Source organism: Convolutriloba macropyga, chromosome 7, assembly GCF_964194025.1.
Source record: "Convolutriloba macropyga chromosome 7, txConMacr16.3, whole genome shotgun sequence".
NCBI lineage: Eukaryota > Metazoa > Xenacoelomorpha > Acoela > Convolutidae > Convolutriloba > Convolutriloba macropyga.
The window spans coordinates 27,220,979-27,241,619 of record NC_134474.1 but is presented as its reverse complement, the minus strand read 5'-3'; the positions used below and the strand labels follow the sequence as shown (position 1 = coordinate 27,241,619).

The 20,641-nt window shown below is 37.5% G+C and overlaps 1 protein-coding gene across 1 annotated transcript in view; it reads left to right on the top strand.

Annotated features, from left to right (window-relative positions):
* The window catches only part of LOC142342745 (uncharacterized), a 70,818-nt gene that overhangs the window by 18,347 nt on the left and 31,830 nt on the right, over positions 1 to 20,641 (top strand). The window lies entirely within an intron of this gene.

Below are 20,641 nucleotides of genomic sequence, written 5' to 3'. Positions count from 1 at the left end.
GTATGTATGTATGAATGTTTGTGTGTATTGTAGTATGCATGTATGAATGTATTTATGTATGTATATGTATGCATGTATGTGTATGTGAGTATCTATATATGTATGTATGGATGTATGTATAAATACACACATGCATGCATACATACATACATACATAAATACATACATACATACATACATACATACATACATACATACATACATACATACATACATACATACATACATACATACATACATACATACATACATACATACATACATACATACATACATACATACATACATACATACATACATACATACATATATACATATATACATATATACATATATACATATATACATATATACATATATACATATATACATATATACATATATACATATATACATATATACATATATACATATATACATATATACATATATACATATATACATATATACATATATACATATATACATATATACATATATACATATATACATATATACATATATACATATATACATATATACATATATACATATATACATATATACATATATACATATATACATATATACATATATACATATATACATAGATACATAGATACATACATACATACATAGATACATACATACATACATACATACATACATACATACATACATACATAAATACATACATACATACATACATACATACATACAAACATACATACATACATATACATACATACGTACACAATGATAAAAAAACCCAGAGTTGTACAAGAAAACAAGTTTTTACCTAAGTATGTACACAATTATGGTCATAATCACTTATGTCCATAAATGCATACATAAATTGGTGAAAACAACAGTAAAACAACTAACCTGTTAGTAGATGTATAAAATCACTAATGATATATTATTTAGAGAGTCATCAGATCATGTCCAAACATGTTCAGGGTCACAAAACTTTCCAAAATTAATTGACCAATCAGAGTGCTTGATTTATTATTCAAGTTGACAACCAATCAGAATTGAAAGATTTATAAACAAAAACTCTAAACGCTCACGTTCAGTAAACAGTAAATAATGAACACAATAGGAACAAAAGACATCAAGCTCATTCATGAGAAAGTTTTATCACAGAGGTAACATAAATTATACACACATATCTTATCGACAATTATATTTCGTAGCTGCTTGTTCTTTGTTAGATCCAGAAGTTGACGGAGAAATAGCACTAAAATTTAGACCCTATGGTGGTTTCATTGGAATTGATAATTCAAGACTAGATCCTTTATTGAAACGGAGCAAAGTGCTACGGCTTCATGCTGCATTGCATGACGCCGCTGGATTTATAAAAGATTGCAGAAACAAAGGCCCTGGATATGTTTACGCTTTCCGTTACTCACCAGTAAACAATTGTCTTTTTGGACACTTGACAGGAATTTTATTCATTCTATCAGTGAAAATTTTTCATTCACAATTGTTTCGTGAATTGGAATGCTAGAAAATTTTGGCAGCAAAACCACAAATATTATTGTCCTCGATCTCGAAGGTTTCAAACTCAAGTCACTTGGATTCATTATAAAAGAACTCAGTTTGTGTTCCAGTTACAACGATACAATATTTTTCAAACCGCCCCTTAAATTCACTGATTTACCCGCACACGATAGACAAACTGTTATTTGGTTGACCAATAACCTACACGGTCTTGATTGGGACGAAGGTGATATACCTTACTGTGATTTGAAAACAATCTGTCTGAGTTTCAGTTTCCGATTCACAAGGAAAAATTTTTTTGCCAAAGGCATTGAAAAGTGTGAGCTCCTCAGTAAGCTTTTACAAAAAACTGTTTATAATCTGGAGGATCTAAATTGTCCCCGAATCTCAGAGATAATATCAGAAGAACAAGTTCCCTCCTGTTATCTTCATTCAAACTTTCGTTCCACAAACGATCAATTATCAAATCACTGCGCGGAACGTAAAGCAATAATATTCTCAGGTTGGACACAAAGTGATGCACAGAGAAGACACGGCAACTTTAACAACTTATCTGTCAGACAACTTGAAGATATTCACCTGCTTGACTCCACTTGACGATCAACCTATTGTAATATTCAATAGAGTTCAGGATCCCTCTCCACCAATACAGAATAATTTTTCAAGTGATCAACAGAACCGAGCGAACTATCTCAACAATAAGCCAAACACAGCACAACAACCGCGTTACAACCCGCTTTATAGCGCAGCAGCAAAACGTTATTTTGCAACCATTACTCTTTCTCCCGACGAGCTAGACAGCTTTAGGGCTTTCCTGCCCGTGATAGATAATTTCTATCACTTCCAACTGTACGTAAAAAATAAACAGAGAGCTCGAGAACATCGGAATCAGTTCAATTATGGCTATGAACAAAACAAACGAGAAGCTTATACAGTCCCCCAAAGAGCAGCGAATCCCACGTTGGAAGCAATGGGCGGACAAAAACGTTCCTCAATTTAGATTGAAAAAAACACCACCAGAACGTGAGCTATCACTTAATGAGATACCGAATGAGTTGCGGTTATATGTCTTGGAGCACCCCGAAGTTGAAAAAGTCTTCAATCAACCATCGTTCGAGGAAAATGACTCATCAACCGTTTGTTATAAACTAGAGATAAAAAGTCATATTAAAGGTTTCAATATATTTGAGTTCTGGTACATGAAACAGTTGCCCAGTGAATAATTCAAAGAATTAACATTTTATATCATCCTTGTTTCAATTCACTTTTCACTTAATTATTTTTCTCCAATGAATCAAAGAGACGATGCTGACGCCGGTATCAGTAATTTAGTCTTCGATTTAAACAAAGAGGAGAGGCCCCCATGGCGTTGTTGTTCAAACTCAACAGTGCCAAGGTCCGAAGTAATATTTTTTGTTCAAGTGAGTATCATTGTCTTAATGATCATTCTTTGCTTCTCCATGCTCTTTCTATTATCAGAAAGCTGTGAAGAGAAATCAATTTGGATTGCTCTCTTATCGAGTTTAGTTGGTTACATTTTACCTAATCCTAAACTATGAACAAAGTTATTCTTACACATGACAGGGTATTCATGTCAATTGTAGGACCAAGTGGTTGTGGTAAAACAGAACTCTTGTTTCGAATGCTAAAAGGTTCGACCTTTTATCCACGTTTTGAAAAAATTTATTATTTTTACAAAGAGTTCCAACCCCTTTTCAAAGATATGCAACGAGTTATACCAGGGATTGCGTTTCTAAAATACTCAGGCTTTGATATAACAAAAAAACTATCGCATTGTCTGCTTATCTATGACGATTTGTGTGAAGAAATCTTCAACGATAAAGAATTTGTAAAAATAGCTACCTCAGGACGTCATCGCAAATTACATGTTATATACGTCAAGCATAATTTGTTCCATCAAAGCAAATGGTCCAGAACCATTGATCTGAATACAACACACATAATATTATTCAAGTCGCTTCGTGACATTCAACAAATTGAATATCTTGGAAAACAGTTGAATTGTCTCCAACTGATAAAAGAAGCATACAAACTAGCAACTGCGGAGCCCTTTGGACATTTGATGATTGATCTCGACCCAAAAACTAGCCAGGGTTTACGTTTTTCATCGCAACTAATTGGACCGGGTCCTTCTATTTTTTACATTTCGTCCCCTGAAGCAGTCATTACAACAATTACAAATGAAAAAGAAACATTTGCTTATGCTCAAGCAATGGGTAAATGAGAAATGAGAACACAGCTCAAATAGGAATATTACATCAGGGCGATTTCATTTGGTTCTTGAGTGACTGTGTGATGAACGTACTCTCTGGAGTTGTACCGATCAATAAAGTTGAATTAAAAAAATTCGAGAAACCACTACGTAAACTTGCAGACAGGAGAGTTGAAAAAAGTGAGAGAATCAAAATTTTTCGATCAGATTCTGGAATCCGTCTAATTAAACTGATTGCGTTACCTTGTATTGCTTTTCTGGAGCAAAATGCACACTGAAGAGTTTGTGCTAATTCCTCGTCAAATGTATGCGAATGAACAACCTCAAATTGCTCAACTTCTCAACAATAAAAATGTCCGAGAGAAAGCAAAACAAATATCACTCTTGCAAAGAAGCAAGTCTCCACCAGCACCTTCTACCACGCAACAAGACACGCAACAGCAGACCGATAATATTTTGGAGAATGTCAAAGATGAGTTGAATGAAACTAGAGATGACAAAACTGATACAAAATTTTCCAGGGAGCGTGTTTTGAGAGATATTAAACACCTTGACAGAAAAAAGTTTGAAAAAGCGAGCATAATATTGGAAAAAATATTAGAGTCAGAATCTCTATCGCTGGATCAGACATCAAGACTAGTGGTTAATAAGTCAAGCACGGGAATTCTTGTCGCAGTTTTTCTTTACGATCTACAACAAACAACCTCTAAACTTTCACTTGAACATTACAAAGTCCTGACCTTTCTAGATATCAGTTCACAATTAACTTGTAATACATACGCAAAAAAATTTCTTGCCTTATCACTAAACGAAAAGATACAGTTGTTTGAGGATGAACCAGAAAACGAAGAATCAGGAGTCTCAAGAACAGAAGAATCAAAAGCTTCTGGCGACGATGAAGGAAGCTTTGAAGATGCAAAAGACGAAATCCAACCGTCTAGCTCGTGGACAAATTACTTCCTCTCACGTTAAACAATTGAACAAATTTTACACAAAAGGTAGTGCAGCTTTTGGTAGCATTGCTAACTTGAAGAAAGCCAGTGGTTTACCAAGATCCAAAGTGGTTCAATACCTTCAGTCGAAAGCTCCATACACAAAATACGGACAATTCAGAAAAACTTTTCCGAGACTAAAAGCTGTTGCATACAGAATAAACGAAATCTGGTCTGTCGATGTGGCGTATATGGATAAAATTGACCAACACAACAATGGAGTCAAATATTTACTGGTGGCTGTTGATGTTTTATCGCGATAGCTTAGAGTGCAACCAATGAAGGCTTTATATGCAAAAGACGTTGTTGAAGCGTTCAAAAAAATGATCGAACAGAAAAAACCAGAAAGGGTTTGGACAGACAAGGGATCCGAGTTTAAAGGTGAATTCAAAAAATTTTGTGAAAAGAAGGAGATTCATTTATATACAACCGAAAACGAAACCAAGTCGGCATTTGCTGAGAGGAATATTCGATCGCTCAAAAACATTATTCACAAATACCTGGAGGAAAATTGGACTTGGACTTATATTAAGCAATTGCCCCAGTTTGTAAATACTATAAACACTCGTGTTAATCGTGTTACCCAACTTGCACCTAATAAAACTTTCAAAAAACATGAACCGTTTCTAATATCCCTAGCAATTAGCACAAAAAAGTACAAGCCAAAATACGAAGAAGGAGACCTGGTTCGGATTGCCAAGCCAGACGAAATATTTAGGAAAGGTTATAAACAAAATTACACAGACGAAGTCTTCACAGTATTCAAGGTTGCTACCCTTAGTCCACCAACATACAACCTTATAGACGCAAACAACGTTATAATTGAAGGTAAATTTTATGAACCAGAATTAGTCCAAGTGAACGTTCTTTCTGTCAAAGATTAAACATGAGTATTATAGAGAATTTACTATTGATTTGATCTCGAATGCATCAATGGGAATTTTTACCAGTAATACTATGGCCAAGTTTTGAAATCAACTCGATCAACCATTACAGTTAGATGGAGATTGGCAAGTTGCCCTTGCTTCAATATCATTTCCCTCAAACATCAATAATGTAAACTCAGCCGAAATAGTTGCGTATGTCAGTTCTGGCGCTGAACTTGATGCTTCACATAACCGAACCGGACAACTTCGAAGAATTCGCAAAGGTATATACAACAGTTCAGAAGAGCTTCTGAAAGAAATTTTTCGAATCGCTCAATTGAAAAACTTTGACTATGATTTTGACACTGTAACGCAAAAGTTAGTTTTGAAATTTGGACCTAACGAAGGTTTGTCATTTGAAGATGAAGAAGTACCCAGTATTCTTGGTTTTAAAGGAATAAGAGATATTTCGAATCATGGTTTTATTCACATTGGTTACAAGTCAGAAAAAGCAGGCAACTCTTTGAACAGACATGTTGGAGAATTTCCAGTTGATATCACTTGCGGATCACAGTTAATATTTGTATACATTGATATAATTGAACATCAGAACGTTGGTGATGTGAGAGCTCCAGTAATAAAAATCATTGAGTCTGAAAGACGTTTGAGAAACGGTAGCATAAACACAGTGACACCCATACACCACAAGTCCTACACGAATTTGGATTACAAGCCAATATTATCAAACAACATTCAGAACATACAGGTAGAGTTGAGAAACGAAACTGGAAAACTAATTCCTTTTACTGGAACCGGAAAAGTTATAGTCAGCTTAAAATTTCAAAAAATTATTTAATATGGAGGCATACTACAGCAATCAAGCATCTCAATCAATGCCGCATTTTTCCGGACACTACAGACAAAGAGGCAGTGGTTTTGGAGCGCTTGCTGCAGGTATTGGAAGAGTTGCTCTGCCATTAGCACGCAAATTTCTCTGGCCCGCAGCAGAAAAGATTGGGCGTGATTTATTGGTTCAAGGAGCACCGGAGTTAGTAGAAGTTGCAACCAAAAGAAAGTCAGCAAAACAAGCACTGAAAAGTACAGTAGCCAAAACAGCTCGCAAACAAATAGGTGGATCTCTTCAATCACGTATTGCATCAGGTCGTAAAATAATTAGACGAAAAAGACGACAATACACGAGACCTCGTTCAAACCAAAAACGAAAAATCTCAACCAGAAGAATCATTTCTCGAAAACCCCGTCCAAAAAGGAGTCGTCTGGATTTTTTCTCGCGAGTGAAAAATGCGAACTAATATTGTGATACCATCTGAAGCTACTCACAGTTCTCTAGACTTATTTGAAAAACCACCTTTGCTGGTAACATTTGATCAATCATTCGAGCAAAAAACAGGACCGCTTTATTCGCCGTCAGGATCATCATTGGAATTTGAAGTTGTTGGTGATCGCAACAATTTTATTGACTTACAAAAAATTTACCTGGAGATCAAGTGTCGAATACTTCAAACAGATGGAACGGATTTGCGCTTCACAGCTGGTGACGCTAATGCCAGTGACCTTCCATATTTTGCTAATAATATCCTTCATTCACTTTTCGCCGACTGTACTGTTTCTGCAAATGGTATCAAAATTTCAACAGCTAATGGACACTATGCACACAAAAGTTTCATAGAAACTGAATTCTCTCATGGGACAGACGCAAAGAAAACCTGGCTGAAATGTCAGGGTTACGAGTATGAAGAAAACCCCGGCACTATTCCAGCAGCAATATCAGATATAAGATAAAGAACAGTGCGACAATCCGCACGCATAAAATTATATGGAAAGTTGGCCATTGATTTCTTTTCATGTGAGAAACATTTGGTTAGTGGAGTTACGTTACGCATTTCAATGAGAAGATCCCAAGATGACTTTGCCGTCATCAGCGAAGACGCAGCGAAACACTACAAGGTTAAAATAGATGAGGCTAATTTATTTGTCAGGAAGATGACGGTGTCAGATAATGTTGTAGGTGCAATTGAGAAGACATTATTGAAAACTCCGGCAATTTACCGATACAATGAAGTAATTACCAAAACATTCTTGGCTACAAAAGGCCAACAAAGCTGGAAACATGAGGATATTTTCACTAAAGAGCCAATCAGAAGAGTCATTGTTGCATTATGCGTTGGTACAGCATTCATCGGTACCAACACCGCTAATCCATTCCATTATCAAAAATTTGGTTTAAGAGAGATAACCATTTATCGAAATGGTTTTGCAACGGCTGGAACTTCAATGTCAACAACTGACAACAAGAGGTTGTACTACAATTCAATGAGTGCATTAGCTTATGTAGAAAATTGCCATGGAATACCTCTGAGTGAGTTCGCAAACCATTATATAATGGTATTTGATGTGACCAGCACTCAAGAGGCAACTCATGACTTTATTCATCCAGAGCTCACAAATTCATCATTGTCTGTCGAACTCAAGTTCGATGCAGCGTTAGCTCATAACGTTGAAATATTTTTTCTTGGGGAAAAAGCATCTACGATCTACATTGACTCTGCAAGAAACGCATCTAAAAACGCTCTTCCCATGATCACATACTAATGGACGAAGATCAAATTCATCTTCAAGTGAAAAAGTGTAAACACCTCAAATTCAAATTCAGAGGGGTTTATGCCGCTGATAATTATCCTCTGAACTTGCAAACCAACACATTTATTATTGTTAATGCATCACGATCCAACTCTATTGGAACCCACTGGGTAGTGCTAGCTAAACGATATGCATACCCAATAATATATTTTGCGGATCCATTGGCTCTACCCTTGACTACCTACAAGGATATTTTCAACCGTTTACAACAGTGTAAAGACTTGGAGATAATGATGGATATCATGGAACATAGAAGAGACATTCAGTCTCCACTGCAATCCTCAGACTCCCAGCTTTGTGGTTTATTTTGCATATATATTGTTCATTATTTTTATAGTGAGAAATTTCCATTTATACCTGATGTAAATGAATTAGAGTTGCTAACTGTTGTAAAACATATGAAGTAAAAATTAATTTAATTTTGAAACAACAACACTATTTTTTGAATATCAATTTTTACAAAATTGAAAGGTTATGAAAGAGTTTGAGGTTTCTCTCACAAAACTTCCGTGGCCACTAAGCAGAATATCAATTATCTGATAAAGAGTTGACGAGTGTTCACCTAGCATAAGCTGGCAAAATCGTTTCATAGTTACATCAGGGACTGTAGAAGAACGTTTGTTGGCCGTCAAAGTACTAATAGATTTCACTGTTGCCTCACTCAAGGGTGCTGGAAGTTGTTTCTGGTTCTTGGTAACTGCAGAAGAAGTTGATTTTGAAAGGTATTCAACAGCAACATGTAGTCGTGAAATTATTGCACCACGTTTAACAAAGTCTTTTTGCGTAGGCTGAATAAGTAATTTGAAACAGTTAACCAGACACGGTATCACCGCAGGTACATAAAGAGAATCGAATATGTTATCATCTAGCGAACCAAATTCATACATAACATGATAATGATTGGAGCCAAATGTACAACCTTCGATAACTGTTGCAGATGAATGATAACCATATGCATAATTTTCAATTGTTGTGTTTTCAAATTTTGGTTCCGTCTCACAAATATTGTACTTGAAACGTTTTTGAAATTTCTTGAAATATTCAGGACTGTTCTCATACATCGCCTCAACCATAACGAACAAAAAAGAAAAAGCTAATAAACCAAATATGAAAGCATAAACAATGACAGGAAGCAAAAGGTATAATAGAAATTATTCCGATTCCTCATTGACTGTTACAGATGTTTTTGGTATCTTCTTCTGGCGCTGAGTTGGTGTTTTGCCGGCCCGTTTTGCTGGACGCTTCGAGTCATCGGTTGAATCCGGTTTTAGAAGTGAGTCGATCAACCCAACTGGTTGATCAAGCATTTGTTCTAGTTTTTCTATGTTCTGACATAGCAAACGAAACTCTCGCGCTGAAAGTGTAATTTTTTGATTGAAATCCCAGTCGACCTGTTCAGTATCACGTTTGAACAATTTCAAGGATAAATAGGTGCCCGTGGTATGATAAGTCTTAACAGCAGCCCTAACAAGCCGTTTTTGATTGAGTGAGAGATCCAAATGAAAGTCGCTGTACTCAGCATCCTTAGACAAAACATTACCCATAATGATGCATATATTGAGACAAACTGTATCAAAGTAATCTGAAATGATAAATCAATAATACATTACTGTTTGTCGGAATGTAAACAATTTCAAACCCCACGCCAACATGTCTAGACAAGATAACAGCTGAACAAACAAATCCCCCCTCCCTACGCGTGTAAACAAATTTATACTCCTTTATATTAGCTATGACATTTATACGAAATATGAAATTCAAAAGATCGGAAAAAATATACCCTGCTGAATCAAGACCCATTCAATGTCACAATTGTCCAAGGCAATTTAAAAATTTCCATTCACTAATGCAACATCGCCGGGCCAAGCATTATAAAGGCCATAGCAGAAAACAGTTTTACAAGTCCCGACCTTTAAATCTAAAAACTGACAAATTTTCATTAGCAATGGATAAATTAGCTCGCCTCCTGGAGTCTATTTATATTTCTAGAGAGCAACCCAATTCAACTTAGGTCATTATGACATAATTCTATTTATAGACATGACGGCATAATGATGAAATGATTAAGTCAAATAAACAAATCAGTCTGCAACAATTTTTTCAATCTTTCCGCCATTGTTCTTTCTTGTTGTTCAATATAAGTTTTGTGAAAATTCTTTAGTTCTTTGACACATTATTACATTACTGCAAGTCTTTTGTTGCTTAACTTTCTTCTTGAATTTGCTTTCATCCTGCTTTTCCTTTCCATTCCATAACATATAAAAGCAAGTTTTCATTTCTCTTGTTACTAGAATTGGTTCTAGACTCGGTGCTGTTCTAGGTCTTTATAAAATTTTCCTTACAAAGAAAACTGTGTGCTTTGTTACCGTTTAATTCCGTAAAATCAGAACAAAAACATCTCAATTGTTTATCCATCACCTGCAATATGGCTGCTGAATATTTAGAAATTGCAACGACAAGTGAGCGAGGCACTCGAACCCTTGTTTGAATGTGTCACAACTTCAAAAAATATTGTCCGTGTAAAGGAAAGCTTTGATGATAAGACAGAATTATGGCACACAAGAAACAGCTTTATTGTTCCAGTTAATTACATTGAACCAATACTTGAATACACAAAACAAAACGATTTATTTCATCTTACAAAAACGCCAGAAAAATCACCAAGACAAGAAGAGTCTCCATATGCTCATCGATATTATGGATGTATTACTCCCATTCAAACAAAAAAGCAGGATGTGAAAAAATTGGCAAAGCGAACAAGAAAACTTTTTGCAGACTACGATCATGACTGCATTGAAATTTGGGAGAATCAATTGGGGCAGCTAGAAGAAGTTGAGCAAATATCTGGTTTTTGGAATTTTGATCAGTCGCCAAGTGAAGAAAGAAAAACCCCGGAAAGCCTCCCGTTGCTTGCCAACAATTTTTCTGATGATGTCAGCATCGATGAAACACCTCCATTGAGCCAATGTTATGCCCCCGTCAAGAAAGTCATCAAGTTATCTCGACTCTAAAATACAACAAAACTCTTTAAACTCATTGTACATTTTGTATTTGTTGCTTTTCACAATGTTAAAGCATGATAATTTTGTTAACATCTCGAAACCAGTTCTTAATTAAACTTTAACTAAAGATTCATCTTAGCACTAGACAAATATTGTGAGACAGAATTAAGCGATGCTGAAAATTTCAGACATTGGACAAACAAGTGTGCGGAACAATGTTTTAAACAAATAAGCGAAAGTGGACTGGGTTGAAATAAACCCAGCTGAAGCTTGGATTGTAGTGAAATCACAGTAAACAATCAATAAACACTTTTTTATGAGATAGTCGTACACCGTACCAAAATTAGGGTAAACAAATAAGAAGTAAAACTGCGAACTCAATATCACCTGTTTTAAACAAACAAAAAGTAGAAAAACCGTTCAGCATATAAATCTATGTGTTGTTTACACAACAGTCTGCGCGGTGTGTCCCCCCTCTACTGCTGTTTGCGGAGCAGTAGCTTTCTGTTGCAAAAGTAAACAAAAAAGACGCGCACGATGATTGGATGAAACAAGTTTAAATTACAGCTTGCCCGACAATAAAATTCTTACATTTGCTTTTTGCCTTAACCTGAAATTCACTTGATTGAAAAACTTCAACTATTTTCATTTCCTTTTCGTAATTTTATTTTCCTTTTTTGCGTTCCTATTCCTTCTCTCTTTCCACTGTTCATAATGAACGCTGAAACGTGTACAATTTGTCAAAAAAAACTCGCAGATAAGCGCAGCCTCAGACGACATATGCAAACGGTTCATAAACAATACGTCCAAACCAACTGATTCGTGGGCGATGAATGTGCGTTTGCTCATGAAAAAGTCATAGAACTCGAAACGCATATGATACAGCAACACAACTCAAAACATCCCCGCTACTGTCTCTACTGCAACAAGTTCTATGTAGACAACCTCAAGTACATGGACCATATGAACAAAAACCATGGACTTCCAGTATGGAACGCTGATCTGGAAAACAACCCAAGTTCTGGAATTCTTCCGTCCGAGCAAGCTTTCGGTGGTGTTTTGAAAACCTACGACATACCAGTGGGGGAACAGGAAATAGATCTGCTAAGTTTTATGCGGAGCAAACAGGACGAGATCGAAAATGTTGTTCAACTGAACACGCAAAATAGCGCACAAAAACTTCAATTCAGTGCATTGATGCAATTAACAAAACCAACAGGTGATGAAACCGTTGATAGCCAACCCGATCGAATTCAGATATATATCAATTCAAAAATGCAGCGCGTTGACTTCACCGGATTGAGTAAATCATGCTTTGCTGGAATGATTGAGCAAATGCTCCTCTCACTGAACAACTTCGCATCTCATGGGAGCGGTTGGACGGTAGATAGAATTGAGAATGTCGAACTACGATTTGTCAAGTCAAAACCAATTAGTGCCTCTTCCTATCTAGCTCTCCCAACTGAGTTGGCTAGAAGTCAATACTTGCTCAACATTCGCAACAGACATGATGAAAAATGTTTCCGATACTGCTATACTGCACAATATCACAACAAAATTGGACCCAAATTGATACCGGACAACGCCTCCTGGAGACAAAAAACAAATCCAATAATGTATGGTCCAGAAAATCCCGGAGCAAAGCAACCTATTGTTGAATTCATGATGCCAATGGCCTTTCACCAATTGAAAAAATTTGAACAGCTAAACCAGGTACGCGTTAATGTATTTCGGCACTCAAACAAAAAATTGATTCCTTTCCGCATATCAAACAACCAAAATTTCGAATTCAACCTGGACTTACTCTTGCTAAGTGATGGTTCAATGCATCATTATGTGCTGATCACAAATATCAAAGGACTAATTCACCAGTACATTCAGAAAAAACAGCGTTTGGACAACCATTTGTGTCGAAACTGTTTTCATATTAGCACTTCAATCGAACGACATGAGAGACATGAAGAAATATGCCACCAAAACACACGAGCAATTATTAAAATGCCAAAAGCAGGACAGCAAAAATTTGAATTTAAAAATCAAGCACGTTGGTTTGCACCTATAGTCGGATTTTTTGATCTGGAGTCTAAAGTTGAACCCGTTATTGGCAGCAGCAGCAGCAGCAACACACAAAGCTCGAGCAATACTAGAGCGCTAGAAGAACACAAGCCATGCAGCTATGCTTTGCTTTTTGTGGCCTTGAATGAAACGAAACCATTCTTTTTCGATCTGAAGTGTGGGCCGAATGTCATGATTGAATTTGTCAAGTCGCTGGAGAAAATTGCCAAGAGCATTTATGATGTTAAACAACAATACAAAAATTTTTCCGGTGAACCATCAATACCAAAAAGAGAAGCTACTTTGTGTTGGATTTGCGAAAACGAATTGAATACAAGTCCACAAGATCCCACAGTACTAGATCACTGTCACTTCACAGGAAAATTTTTGGGATGGGCACACTCGCAGTGTAATTTAAAACGTAGAAACCTAAATTTTACTCCACTGTTTGCCCACAATTTGACAAACTATGACCTTCATCACGTAGTACTTGCACTACAGAGCCTGAATGAGAAAAATACAATTTCTGTGGTACCAAGCACAAGTGAGAAATTCATCTCGTTGCAAATTGGAGTGCATATAAAAGCAACAAAGAACAAAAAGGGCGTTTGGACAAACCAGTATGAATACATAAGACTATTGGACTCCTTCAAGTTCATGAATGCTTCTCTTGACAAACTGGTACAGAACCTGCCCCCGGATCAGTTCAGCTTGCTTGAACAACATTTTCAAGAGTGGCCCACATCGTCGGTAAACCTGTTGAAACAAAAAGGCTCGTTCCCTTATTGCTACGTTGACAGTTTTGAAAAACTTCAGGAGACACAGCTTCCCCCTCGTGACAAATGTACCAAAAGTTTACAGCAATATGAAATCACAGTGAGTGAAGATGAGTACAAGTAAGCGCTCCAAGTATTCAATTTATTTTCATGTCAAAATATTGGTGAATACTACAACTTGTACTTGAAAACTGATGTGTTCCTACTCGCCGCAGTTGTTCTTTGCTTTCGACAAGTTTGCTATGACACCTACGGACTGGATTGCTGTCAGTATTACACTGCATCAAATTTGTCGGGCGACGCAATGCTCAAAATTTGCAATCCCCATTTACATCTTCTAACTGAGAGGGAACACCTTGATATGGTTGAGAACCTTATAAGAGGAGGCGTGAGCTCGGCGTACAGTAAGCGTCTTTGTCGCGCAAATAACAAATTTCTTCCTGATTACAAACCAAAAAACATTTCTTCGTTCATCATTATGATAGACGCTAACAATCTATACGGAGGAATCATGGAAAAATTCCCACTGCCACTATGTGAATTTGAACTGTTCGACAAGAGTGAGTGGACCGACGATAATGCTCAGGAAATTCTTCATCGAATTTTAAATACACCAGATGATTACCCAGTAGGATACATAGTTGAAGTAGACCTAAGCTATCCCGACAGCCTACATGATCTACACTCTGACTTTCCCTTGGCACCCACAAAAGAAGCTATTGATGAATGTTGGCTCAGTGAATACCAAAGCGACTTGTTGGTCGATATGCAAATTAAAAAACCCCCGCAGGTAAAAAAGCTCATCCAGACGCTTTTCGATAAACAAAATTATACACTGCACTACCAAACCTTGAAACTCTGTTGAACTAGGATTGGTAGTAACCAAGCTTCATCGAGTGTTATCATTCAAACAAGAAAAGTGGCTGGCGCCATACGTGAAACTAAATACCGAAAAAAGAAAGCAGGCAAAGAATAAGTTTGAGGAAGATTTCTACAAATTAATGGTAAACTCATCATTCGGAAAAACTTGCGAGGGAAAACGAAACAGAATGAAAGTGAAATTGACGCGCACTGAAGAAGAAACACTCAAATGGACAGACAAGCCCGAGTACCAGTCATCAAAAATTATCAGTGAAGATCTGGTCACTGTATGCCTTCAACAATCAGAAATACTGTGGGACAAACCAACCATCGTCGGTGCTTGTATACTGGATTTGGCTAAGAAATTCATGTTTGAGTTTCACTACAAAGTTATGAAGAAGAACTTTGATTGCAATTTGCTTTATTCAGACACAGACTCCTTCGTATATGAAGTGCGCTCAAGAGATTTCTTTGCAGAAATACAGAAGAAAAAACAGGTTGCAGATCAATTTGATTTTTCAAACTCGCTATACAGCAGGGACAATGCACGAGTCACTCTTAAATTCAAAGACGAGATGGGAAGCCGGCCAATTGCTGAGTTTTGTGGACTCAAGCCAAAGCTGTATTCAATCAAGCTCGCTGAAGGCAAGTCTTTTTCACTAGCCCCCCCTTTCACTCTACAAACACAAGTAATCAAAACAACAGGCATATGCAAAACATTCTAGCAAACCAAGTTTTTTTTTGGGATATGGAAAAAACGGGATAAATTTGAAATAAACCAAGTTTTTTTTTCAGGTTGCACCAAACAGTCAGCCAAAGGGGTCACAAAAGATGCACGGCGCAGCATGACCCATGAATTATACAAGCAAACGCTTTTGGGCGGCGAGGTTGTGCGTCTTCTCAACACCCGAATAGCCTCTAGCAACCACAGGCTTCACACAATAGTTGTCAACAAGAAATCATTGTCGGGCTATGATGATAAAAGATTCATATTAAGTGACCAAGTATCAACGTTGCCCTATGGACACAACTCATTGAGAGAGGACATGTTTTACAAAGCAATACTAGATGAGCCGGATTGGGGTTCGCTTGATGCAAGCCAAAACGAGCAGGAAAGCACGCAGCAGGCGCAGGATAGCTCGCAGCAGGCGCGGGATAGCTCGCAGCAGGCGCGGGATAGCTTGCAGCAGGCGCAGGATAGCTCGCAGCAGGTGCAGGATAGCTCGCAGCAGGCGCAGGATAGCTCGCAGCGGGCGCAGGATAGCTCGCAGCAGGTGCAGGATAGCACGCAGCACGCGCAGGATAGCACGCAGCAGGCGCAGGGTAGCACGCAGCAGGCGCAGGGTAGCACGCAGCATGCACAGCAAAGGCGCAAACAGAACCAGCAGCAGAAAAATAAGCAGCCAAAGCAACAACCAACAACAACCATTCCACAAACAAGCACCATTCACAACTCAAGTTTCAACTCACCAGACCCAGGTTTTTATCAACGTGATTATAGTGAAGATGAATTAGAAGAAAACTTGGTAGATTTTGACAAAATGTCAGAGTTATCGGACAGTGGGTCTTCTACAGACCCAGCTTGCGATGGTTTTATTTTGGACCAAGCAATTGAATCGGATAACGCAAGTGATTCAAGTGAGAATCAAGTCACTTTGCCAGCACCGAAAAGCAAAAAGAGAAAGCAGAACGCAAAAAAAGGAGCGGCGAAAAAACCAAGAGCTCGCATTATAGACTATTCATCAACTGATGAAGATTAAACTCAGTGATTTGTGTATGCATGATCACAGACTAACTAAGTTTTTTACCATTAAAAAGCCCGCGAACAGAACTATACAAAAGTAAGCACCAGTTGAGATAAAATTTTTAGAGTTTTTGTTGAAGTGCTGAACGTCCGGTCCCTCTTGTATTCCACAAATTGTAATTCAAACCTGTAGCTAGTAACAACTCTCGCAGTAAAAAGTTCCTCTCAAGAATCCAGTAGCAGTTATTTCAAGTCTCAATCAAAAATCCTCCACCCCAAAACAAAACTCCTCAACGTGCGCCGCGAACCACTAGCTCGATTGCTAGAAGCTGCTTGATCTCCACCTCAGTATATTGCAAAGCCGATCTCAAAAGTTCGCGACCAGAACTTCTACGGCGAGCTCAACCTCCAGAGTTCACAGTCTTTCATTAGAATTTTGGATTTTTGATTTTGACTTGAAATAAACTGCCAACAGATTACCCAAAATGTACTTTGGCCTTTTCTCAGCTCATTTCAAAAGTTTATATAGAGATTAATTTCAATTAAATAGAAAGGCTACAATTCAGTACAAAAAAGACACATCGAAAAGATGCACGGCGCAGCATGACCCATGAATTATACAAGCAAACGCTTTTGGGCGGCGAGGTTGTGCGTCTTCTCAACACCCGAATAGCCTCTAGCAACCACAGGCTTCACACAATAGTTGTCAACAAGAAATCATTGTCGGGCTATGATGATAAAAGATTCATATTAAGTGACCAAGTATCAACGTTGCCCTATGGACACAACTCATTGAGAGAGGACATGTTTTACAAAGCAATACTAGATGAGCCGGATTGGGGTTCGCTTGATGCAAGCCAAAACGAGCAGGAAAGCACGCAGCAGGCGCAGGATAGCTCGCAGCAGGCGCAGGATAGCTCGCAGCAGGCGCGGGATAGCTCGCAGCAGGCGCGGGATAGCTTGCAGCAGGCGCAGGATAGCTCGCAGCAGGCGCAGGATAGCTCGCAGCAGGCGCAGGATAGCTCGCAGCAGGCGCAGGATAGCTCGCAGCAGGTGCAGGATAGCACGCAGCAGGCGCAGGATAGCACGCAGCAGGCGCAGGGTAGCACGCAGCAGGCGCAGGGTAGCACGCAGCATGCGCAGCAAAGGCGCAAACAGAACCAGCAGCAGAAAAATAAGCAGCCAAAGCAACAACCAACAACAACCATTCCACAAACAAGCACCATTCACAACTCAAGTTTCAACTCCCCAGACCCAGGTTTTTATCAACGTGATTATAGTGAAGATGAATTAGAAGAAAACATGGTAGATTTTGACAAAATGTCAGAGTTATCGGACAGTGGGTCTTCTACAGACCCAGCTTGTGATGGTTTTATTTTGGACCAAACAATTGAATCGGATAACGCAAGTGATTCAAGTGAGAATCAAGTCACTTTGCCAGCACCGAAAAGCAAAAAGAGAAAGCAGAACGCAAAAAAAGGAGCGGCGAAAAAACCAAGAGCTCGCATTATAGACTATTCATCAACTGATGAAGATTAAAGTGATTTGTGTATGCATGATCACAGACTAACTAAGTTTTTTACCATTAAAAAGCCCGCGAACAGAACTATACAAAAGTAAGCACCAATTGAGATAAAATTTTTAGAGTTTTTGTTGAAGTGCTGAACGTCCGGTCCCTCTTGTATTCCACAAATTGTAATTCAAACCTGTAGCTAGTAACAACTCTCGCAGTAAAAAGTTCCTCTCAAGAATCCAGTAGCAGTTATTTCAAGTCTCAATCAAAAATCCTCCACCCCAAAACAAAACTCCCTCAACGTGCGCCGCGAACCACTAGCTCGATTGCTAGAAGCTGCTTGATCTCCACCTCAATATATTGCAAAGCCGATCTCAAAAGTTCGCGACCAGAACTTCTACGGCGAGCTCAACCTCCAGAGTTCACAGTCTTTCATTAGAATTTTGGATTTTTGATTTTGACTTGAAACAAACTGCCAACAGATTACCCAAAATGTACTTTGGCCTTTTCTCAGCTCATTTCAAAAGTTTATATAGAGAATAATTTCAATTAAATAGAAAGGCTACAATTCAGTACAAAAAAGACACATCGAAAATAAAAGATTTGTACATTGTTTAATGAAACGTATAAACCAAAAAAAAAGTTCGCGGGCTTGGCTTAATTGTTTATTTACTTTGTAATTTTTGTCGTTAAGCTTTTTTTGAGAAACCAGAAAAAGTTGTGTATGTGATTTACTGATCCTTTCAACAATGTTTGAGTCAAATAAACTGACTGATTCCGTTGTAATTTCTATTCAAAAGTTGGTTTAAAAATACACAGGACCAGATTTTTTTCAAAAACCCTTTTATTTTATCCGGTTCATTGGTATGATAAGTTAAAAAGCAGAAAAAAAACCGGATAGAGCAGATAGTTCCTTCCCGTAATTAGGTCCTGTAAAAAAAATTCTTACTTAGTTGTTGCGAAGGTAGATGAGAAGCTCTCCGTTATTGAATTGAACGACAACCCTGCCCTCTACCTGGAACTTTTCGGGAACTTCACACTTCCCACATAGGTTGAGATCAATAAAACCTTTGTTCAGGCACTCTTTGATTGGTCGGAGAACAAACTCTAAATAGGTTGTGAAATTTTTTTTTGTTACAGTCTTTTTAGACAAGTTTCTTTTTTCTATGATTTGTATAATAGTATTTTTTCGTTCTATGTCTACAGGTCGTACGTTATCATTCAAAGCAAATTTCTGCAAAACACCCTATTGGAATGGATAATCTTATTGCTTTATTGCTTACTTTTTTTGTTCTCAGTTGTTGGCATTACTTCTGTTATGTTTCTTCAATTAACGTCCAGCTGAAACAATACTTTTCTCGAAATAATTCAATAAAATAAACATAGAAAAAATTGCTCTCGATTGACTAGTAGGAGATCTAATCAATTGCAGCCTGCTTGAGTCAGGGCGGGGGAGACTTAAAAAGCACTGACTTTTAGTATTAAATTCAGTTCAGCTGCTTGAAATTGTGATTGAGAGAGAATTGTAGATCACCCAAAACGCAAAAAGTCAAGGGCGTAAAAGTCACTCGAAAAGTCAAAAACGGGCAAGCAAACATTTTGCATAAAAAGACACACGTTTACAATAATTGCTTCTCTTCGAGAGCAATTTAACAGATCTATTCTATTTTGGCCCCCCCCCCTCCAGCTTAGCGGCTTTTTAACCCCCCCCCCCTTCATGCGCGGGTGTATTTTTATGGAAATCCAAATGTTAGTTAGGTTTATTTTCCTAAAATTTATCTCAACGGATACAAAATCAACAAAATCAAAAGACCTCCATACCAATTTAAAAGCCCTCCATACTAACCAAAATGTTCTGACTTCAATTATAAACTCCATAATGGTTATCAATTGTTGTTCTTAAACCAATCAAATTAATCAATGTTTATAACTTGCAAATTACTTACAAGTTGTCATCCAAGTTGAAGATATCACCAGCCGACACAATTATCAGAATTTTACTTTTGGAAGGGACTGCCGAACTAACGGATGACACGAAAACCCTGTTGGCAGTCAAGGTCTGATTGCACAAGTGTAGTTTTAAATTGACGAACTTTATTCTTTTCTCACTTTAACTAGCTTTCGATAAAATATTATTTGAATCAGTTCTATTTTTGTCAAACAATCTTTCAACAAGCAAGTTTTTAAATTGGGACAGAATCTAAAAATCTAATTAAAAATTTGTATGCATTGAATTTTTTTAATATATTTAATACGCAAGTTCGTCAATTTAATACACATCCAACTCTGATGAACAGTAGAACTGATCGGTAATATGATTATCGAATAAAAAAAGCAAGCAAGAGTTCAAGAAAATTGATTTTTGTACTGAGCAAGTAATCAACAAAACGAGAGATGTAGAAATGATCTTTTCGAATTTGCACCAGAGGTTGACTAGACGAAGTTTTTTTGAGACT